Here is a 7,282-nt window from a genome sequence, read left to right as displayed (position 1 = left end):
TGACTGTAAGTTGCTTTGGATAAAAGCGTCTGCTAAATGGCATATTATTATTATTATTATTATTATCGGCAGGAAATTGCTAGCTAGTTAGCGGTGAGAGCTAGTGCGGTTTTCGTTGGGTGACGTCACTTGCTCTATGAACTGGAAGTAGATGCTTTGCGTGGCATTGGTGGAACGACGGGTAACGGTGCTTCGATGGTGATTGTTGTCGATGTGTGCAGAGGGTCCCTGGTTCGAATCCAGTAAGGGACAGAAAGCAAATCTTTTACATTGATGTTATTGATGTGAATTACTGGTTTCATTGATAACATTATAGGAAAGATGTTGTCCTACCAATCCATGTTGGATAGGATAACATAGTAATTAAAATTGCATATTGGTGAATTGGATGTTTTATTGGTTTTTACTATAAATATAAATAATTTGTCATCTGTTGAGGTACCGTTATAAGGGAAATTAGCGGTAGAGTATGATAGATATTGTAGAGGGTTTAAAAAATAAGTTAATTGGGTGATGAGACAGGTTGACTTGATGTTGAATGGGATTGTTTAATAGAAGTAATTATTTATATTTAGGAGAATGAGAATATGTTATTAGGTAGTATTGCTTTGTGGAGACGATTTACTAATGAAGACCATGTCTCGATAGTTGAATAAGGAACGATATTTGATAATTGATCATTTTATTATGACATTATATAGTTTGTTTAAACAGCAGTAATTTGTTTATAGTACGTTGAACCTTGGGAGGAAGTTGTTGCTGTTGGCTTGATGGATTAAGTAGACATCTTTTTATGGGTTTTGGATTATGAAACAATAAGTTTATATTTTTAAAAAAACATCAATGCAACAGTTTGCGACGTTTAAATTACTAAAAAGGGGTTATAGGTTTATAGTGGAAGGTGTAGTTAACTTAATAAAATGTGTTATTATCTAGTGTCTTCTAAGTGGGAGTTTTCTTTTAAGGATTGATGGGAGTCTCCTATAATGTTATGTTAGGGGTAAAGTAGGACACAACGTATTAAACAATTTTAAATCGATGCTGGGGTTAATGATTGTTGATGAGATAGGACTGGGGATATATGTATGATGTTTTGTGTGTAATTACTATCTTTGGATTGTTGATTATATGTTAACGACATGTATACTTTCTCTTCCAGGAACATGGGGATTTCTTTATTGGGAGGTTAAAAAAGTCTGTAGGCTAGGGTGGAACTAGTTAGTAAAATTAAGTAGTTTTATTTTTAGGTTGTCATAGGGAGCTACCAAAATAAATAAGGCCTGGCCATTTTTGTTTGTTTATTGTTTTACTATATGGTGTTCGAATAACCACAAACAAACTACTTAGTATGAAATGATAGCTGTATAGGATTTTTATTTCTATTTTGGTTTTTTTGACAGGATGGAAGTGAAATATCTTAAAGGGGCATACACATGTAATTTGGGTTTTATTTACTGAGGGATAAGTAAATATGTGTGATTTATTTTGAAAAGAGCTGTACTAAGGACTTACTGTACACTCGGGATAGAACATTTATGAAATGTTTTGATGGTTATTAATGAGTAGTATACTATTGGATGAAACAATTAATTGAATGATTTCAATGACCTCTGAAATCTGTCCTGGCTTTATAGTGTGACCTGATCACCCGCACTATAAATTCTAGAGGCATACTGTATTAGGGGGTTAGATATAATAAGGATAATTGTGAAGAAGTTTATAATTTGGACAAAATCCTATATATATATATATATATATATATATATATATATATATATATATATTAGTCCAAACAGGACAAGGATGAAGTGAGAGGGTTAGTCCTGAAGGAGAGGTATTCCTTGAATAGTGTTATGGAATACAGTTAAGTAAAGATATGCTCAAGGGTTGTCATTTTGAGGTTAGTTATTATTTTAGGTTTGATAGGCAATATTGTTGTTGTTTTGTTTTTTGAACACATGAATCACGATGTGATGCATGTGTCCAAGGGGGGAAGTTGGGCTTACAGAGGTTTTAATGTTTTATGATGGTTTTGTGGGGAAATATGCAAGGTGTATTAAGGATATGAGCAGTAGTAATAATGTGTTATGGGTTAGGTTAAATCTTTTTTGTTTTTGTGATAGGAGGCATGAAATAAGTGGACTACAACAAGCTGGAAGCAGGTGTGCTTCAGATGTTATTACAGATGGTGTTGTAATGCATAGTAGAAATAATTCGGTCCAGAGCGGTGTGAACCTCAATAAAAACCAAAAACCCTCTACCCGGCTGAAGGGGAACAACAAAGGCGTTGAAGACGTTCCTGTCCGACACCACCTCTGACAGGAGACCTGAATCCAGCATCAAATCAAGGCAATCAATTGCCTTCTCTTTTGTGCCTTTTCTCTCAGGAATGTGACAGGAGTCCATGTGGAGTGAGCAGGAAGAGAGAGGTCTATGCAAATGCAACGTTCTTCATAGGGTATACTGGTTTGCAAATTGACAAAACAGAATGATGGTGGAGGTGGGGTGGCTCAGGTGTGACATTGGAATTGGGACATTGTCACGGGCAATCCAAGATGAACTATGAAGCTATCTGAAGAACATAATGAAGACGCCAGAAGATTGAGTGCCGGTAGAGGAAGGGACTGTTAGTTGAGGTAGTATGTTGATTAAGGAGGTATTATACACTACTAAATTTATAGTAATTTGGACAATGCATTAAGATACTGATCTGTTGTAATTCTCGTTATGAGGAAGTTAATGCTAGAATTATGATAGTATAAATATACATTCTGCCAGTGTCAATATGTGCCAAGGTGAGAGATTTAACTTTGAATGATGGAACCAAAGTGAATAACTAAGAATTGTCATTCTAAATTTGTTTTGGGTAATTCATCTGATAATGACTATGAATTATAAGGTGACTGATTGATTTGAATAACTTATTAATGTTAATAACTAATGATGTTGACATTGCAATTAATTGATTAGATATTGATAATGATTATTTTGATTGTTATAATACTTGTGATATGGGTAAAAAAGGTTATGTAAGCTAAAGATGTTGACACCATTCTTAAACATGTCCTAGATATTATTGTTAAGACAAAGTTGCATATGTTGATGTGATAGGATACTAACACATATATTGGAAATGCTATAACTAAACAAAAGTGGGGAGCATTGTTTATAAAGAAATACACCCAGTTCAGGGAGCGCCATGACAGTAGGTAAATGAATATGGGACATTTTGGGAATTTGGGAATCCTGAATGTTTGTATGAAGTTGTTCCTGGGGGTGGATGGGCCTGCCATGGTTACAAAGCCTAATAGAAAAACTTGGAGGTTAATTTAGAGGAAAACCTTCCAAACTTGTATCCAATACCTGACTAGGCTCTGGGTCCTCATCAGGATAGGTCAAACAATGAGGAATATATATTGGTTTAAATATATGTATATGAAAAGTAACCACATATGGCAAGGCTAAGAATAAGTAAATGCACAGGCTTACATTCATTTTAAAAATTATCTTTGTATTATTGGGACATTATTGGAATGTCCCAAAGGGGGGAATATATGGATGATTTTCAAGTACATATGTTGTAGAATTAAACACCTATATGCCTTAAAATGTTTATGGATTGAGAACCAGTTGAAGGGTTAATACAGAGCAGAGACATTTATGTGTTTTTCATAAACTCCCTGCAGCTGGTCTGGGTATGTCAATGACATGTGATGGCTGTGTGGAGATTGGAGTAACAATGGACCTAGTGTTATCATTTGTTTTGCTTATGACCCTATGACCTGACACATGGCCACATGCACATAATCTCAAGGGCCAGGGAGGATGGTAAATGATAAATGCCTTAATGTATGTACGTGTATTATTTGTAAAGAAAGGGTCTGCAACCATATAATGAGATTAGGGAAAGGGTCTGCTACCAATATAATGAGATTAGGGAAGAGGCTTCCTGTGGAAAAGCGCCCATGACCTTTTGGAGTAAACCACATGTGACATTTGGACGTTGAAAGATAAGGGTAGAGTGGCACTAAAATAAGTTAATCATTTGCCCTAAGGGGAGGGACTGTATATGCTATGTAACATGATTATGCATTTGTGTGTATAAAAGGGAGCTCTAAGCCAAAGAGAGACAGTTGTTGTTCCATGGAGCAAGCTCGGCTTTATTATGCAATAAAGTATAATTCTTGGATTCTAGGAGACGAGTGTCTTGAGAGATATTTTTGAGTTGACTATTTTTAGTCAAATATTTCTACGACATCCCTCAAACGATTGCTCAGATGATGACGTTCCTAGGGATGACTGGATTCAGCTCAGACTGGATAGAGGAGTATGCGGTTAAAACAGCTCCTCTGCGAGAAATCATGAAAGAAGCAGGACAACTAGACCTTAGAGCAAGCCTGGAATGGAACAGTGATGCATTAACTGCATTTGAAACAATGAAGAAGGAAATGCAGTCAGCTCCGGCTCTGGCAGCCTCAGATTACACAAAACCATTCATGTTGTATGTGGCAAATAGATATGATAGGTATGCAACGGCGGTACTTATGCAAGAGACGTGCAGTGGAAGACGAAAACAACCCATTGCTTATTATAGTTCTAAACTAGATTCTGTTGCTCAGGGATATCCACCCTGCTATCAAGGTTTAGCTGCATTACAATATGCATATGACAAAGCGTCCACAATTACTATGGGATACCAGGTAACAATACATACACATCATAAAATAGTGGAACTGATAGAAAAAGGGAAGTTTGTTCTTACCAATGCTAAAACTTTAGAATACATGACTCTACTGACCTATCCAGATGTTTCCATTAAACGATGTAGTACAGTAAATCCAGCTGAAAGAATCCCTTTGGAGTTTGAGGGACAAGCACACGACTGTGTAGCAGACTCATTGACATTTACCCGACAAAGGCCAGACTTGGAGTCAACCCCGTTGTCCAGCGTGGGGGAAGAGTGCATAGAAGAGTATTTTGTGGATGGATCCTGTTATAAAGATCATGTGGGAAATCATGCAGGCTATGCAGTAGTACAAAAGCAAGGAGAGGATTTTAAAGAGGTAATAGCAGAATATTGTCCACACATGCTCAGCTCAGTTAGCTGAACTAAAAGCACTCACTGCAGCTTGCATCCTGGGAAAACGGAAAACAGTTAATATCTATACTGATTCAGCATATGCACATGGGGTGTGTCATTTATTTGGGGCAGTCTGGAAGCAGCTAGGGTTCAGGAAAAGCGATGGTACACCCATACAACACCACAAGCAGATTGTGGAATTCATGACGGCGTTAATGCATCCCACTAAATTGGCGATAGTGAAATGGCAGGCGCATAGGAAAGGAAAAGGATATATAACCAAAGGAAACAATGCAGCTGATGAAGCTGCAAAGAAGGCATCTAGATGCACCGTCCCAGTGTTAACAGCACCAATGGTCATTATTGAATCCATACCACAACCAGACGATATAATAAGGATGCAGGAAAGAGCAGGACCTTCTGAACAGACTATGTGGCACCAAAGAGGGGCCACCAAAGATGTGAAGGGATTATGGAGGTCTCATGAAGGAACCATAGTAGCACCCATTGTGTTGCTCAACTTACTGATAACTGATGCACATGGTTTGGACCACTGCGCAAGGGGGGAGATAGTAAGGAAAATTAAAAAACAATGATACTGGTCTCCATACCTACAGGCAACAATAGATGAGGCATTAGCAAGATGTAAGGTGTGTGCACAAAACAATGTAAGGAAAGGAATAACAACGCCTATAGGGCACATACCAGTTCCTGAAGGACCATTTCGACATTTAGTCATGGACTATGTAGATATGATAAAAAAGGTGAATGGCAAAAGGTACATGCTAGTGATAATAGATTGATTCAGTAGATGGGTAGAAGCGGTACCATCAGCAGATCTAGGATTAGGAGCAGTAATCAAATTTCTAACCAGAGAAGTAATACCCAGATTTGGAATACCAACAGAAATCAGCTCAGAAAATGGATCAGCATTTGTTCAAAAAACTGTGAAGCAAGTATTACAGCAGCTAAGGATTAAAATCTGTGCCGGTGCAAAGCTCAATTGGGTGGATGCACTACCACTAGCTTTGATGAGTTATCGCATGCAAACTAACAGAAATACGCATCTAACCCCACATGAAATGCTTACGGGTCGACCCATGCCAGTGCCAGTTCTAAGAAGGCCCTACAAAGGACCCCCATTGGAACAATTAGAGATGGAGCTTAAAGCATATGTAAGACAACTAACTGCTATACATAAAGTGATCTATCTCCAGGAAAAAGGGCGAGAACCGGAAACTGGACCACAGGAGCCAGGGCCGGTGATTCCAGGAGATCGAGTCTACATCCGAGTGTTTCGCAGAAAGTGGAACGAGCCCAGGAGAGAAGGACCATGCAAGGTGATCCGAGCGACGCCCACAGCGATACAGGTGGAAGGAAGCACAACGTGGTACCATCTGAACCACTGTACCAGGGTCCCGAGGAGAACCAGCCTGCCGTCAGCGAGCCACGAGGAAGCGGAGGATGTTGAGGCACCAGATGGATTCCAAGAAGAAGAAGCAAGCACGAGTCCAAGTGCCAACGTCAAAGAACAGCAGGCCCTCCCACCTGAAAATCTGGAGAGTCGGGAGGTGGGGTCTGATGGTGTGGGGAATACTACTAATAGGATACCTGCTATGGCAGATGCCCCAAACACAAGCAGCGACCCAAGGAATGGAGAGACAACAGGAGAAGGAGGAGAAAGCGACCTTTCTATCATTGAGGGGGGTGACGTCTCCACCGGTGAAGGAAGAGACTCCTCAGCCGTTGAGGAAGGGGACTTTCCCACAATTGACTTCTCTGCCCTCACATGGTCTCCAACAATTTAAGAACTGTGGAATTGCTTTAACGGTAATAGCAGTTAATCTAGGAGAGATGGTGGTGAGTCTGCCTACAACTATACAATATTCTAGAGATAGCCTTACTGAACCTGGAATAATTGTTGTTGTGAATAAAGAACAAGTATCGTACATAGGATGGCCTAGATTGAGGAAATGTCAGATTGAAGGATATGCAATGTTTAAAATAAAATGCCTAAAAAATCATTGTGTAGAAGTTGAGCCAAAAGTAAATAGACATGGAAAAATAATGGATATAAAACAAGCTAAACATCTCATGATTCCATCAGTGCTTAAGAAATTGGCCCCTAAAGTTAGATTGAAGAATAGAATAAAAAAGCATGTACCATTGGGGATAGCTCAAACTAGTATTTCTATTCCAGCC

Source organism: Coregonus clupeaformis, chromosome 9, assembly GCF_020615455.1.
Source record: "Coregonus clupeaformis isolate EN_2021a chromosome 9, ASM2061545v1, whole genome shotgun sequence".
NCBI classification, from domain to species: domain Eukaryota; kingdom Metazoa; phylum Chordata; class Actinopteri; order Salmoniformes; family Salmonidae; genus Coregonus; species Coregonus clupeaformis.
Note: the sequence above shows the minus strand (reverse complement) of the source record.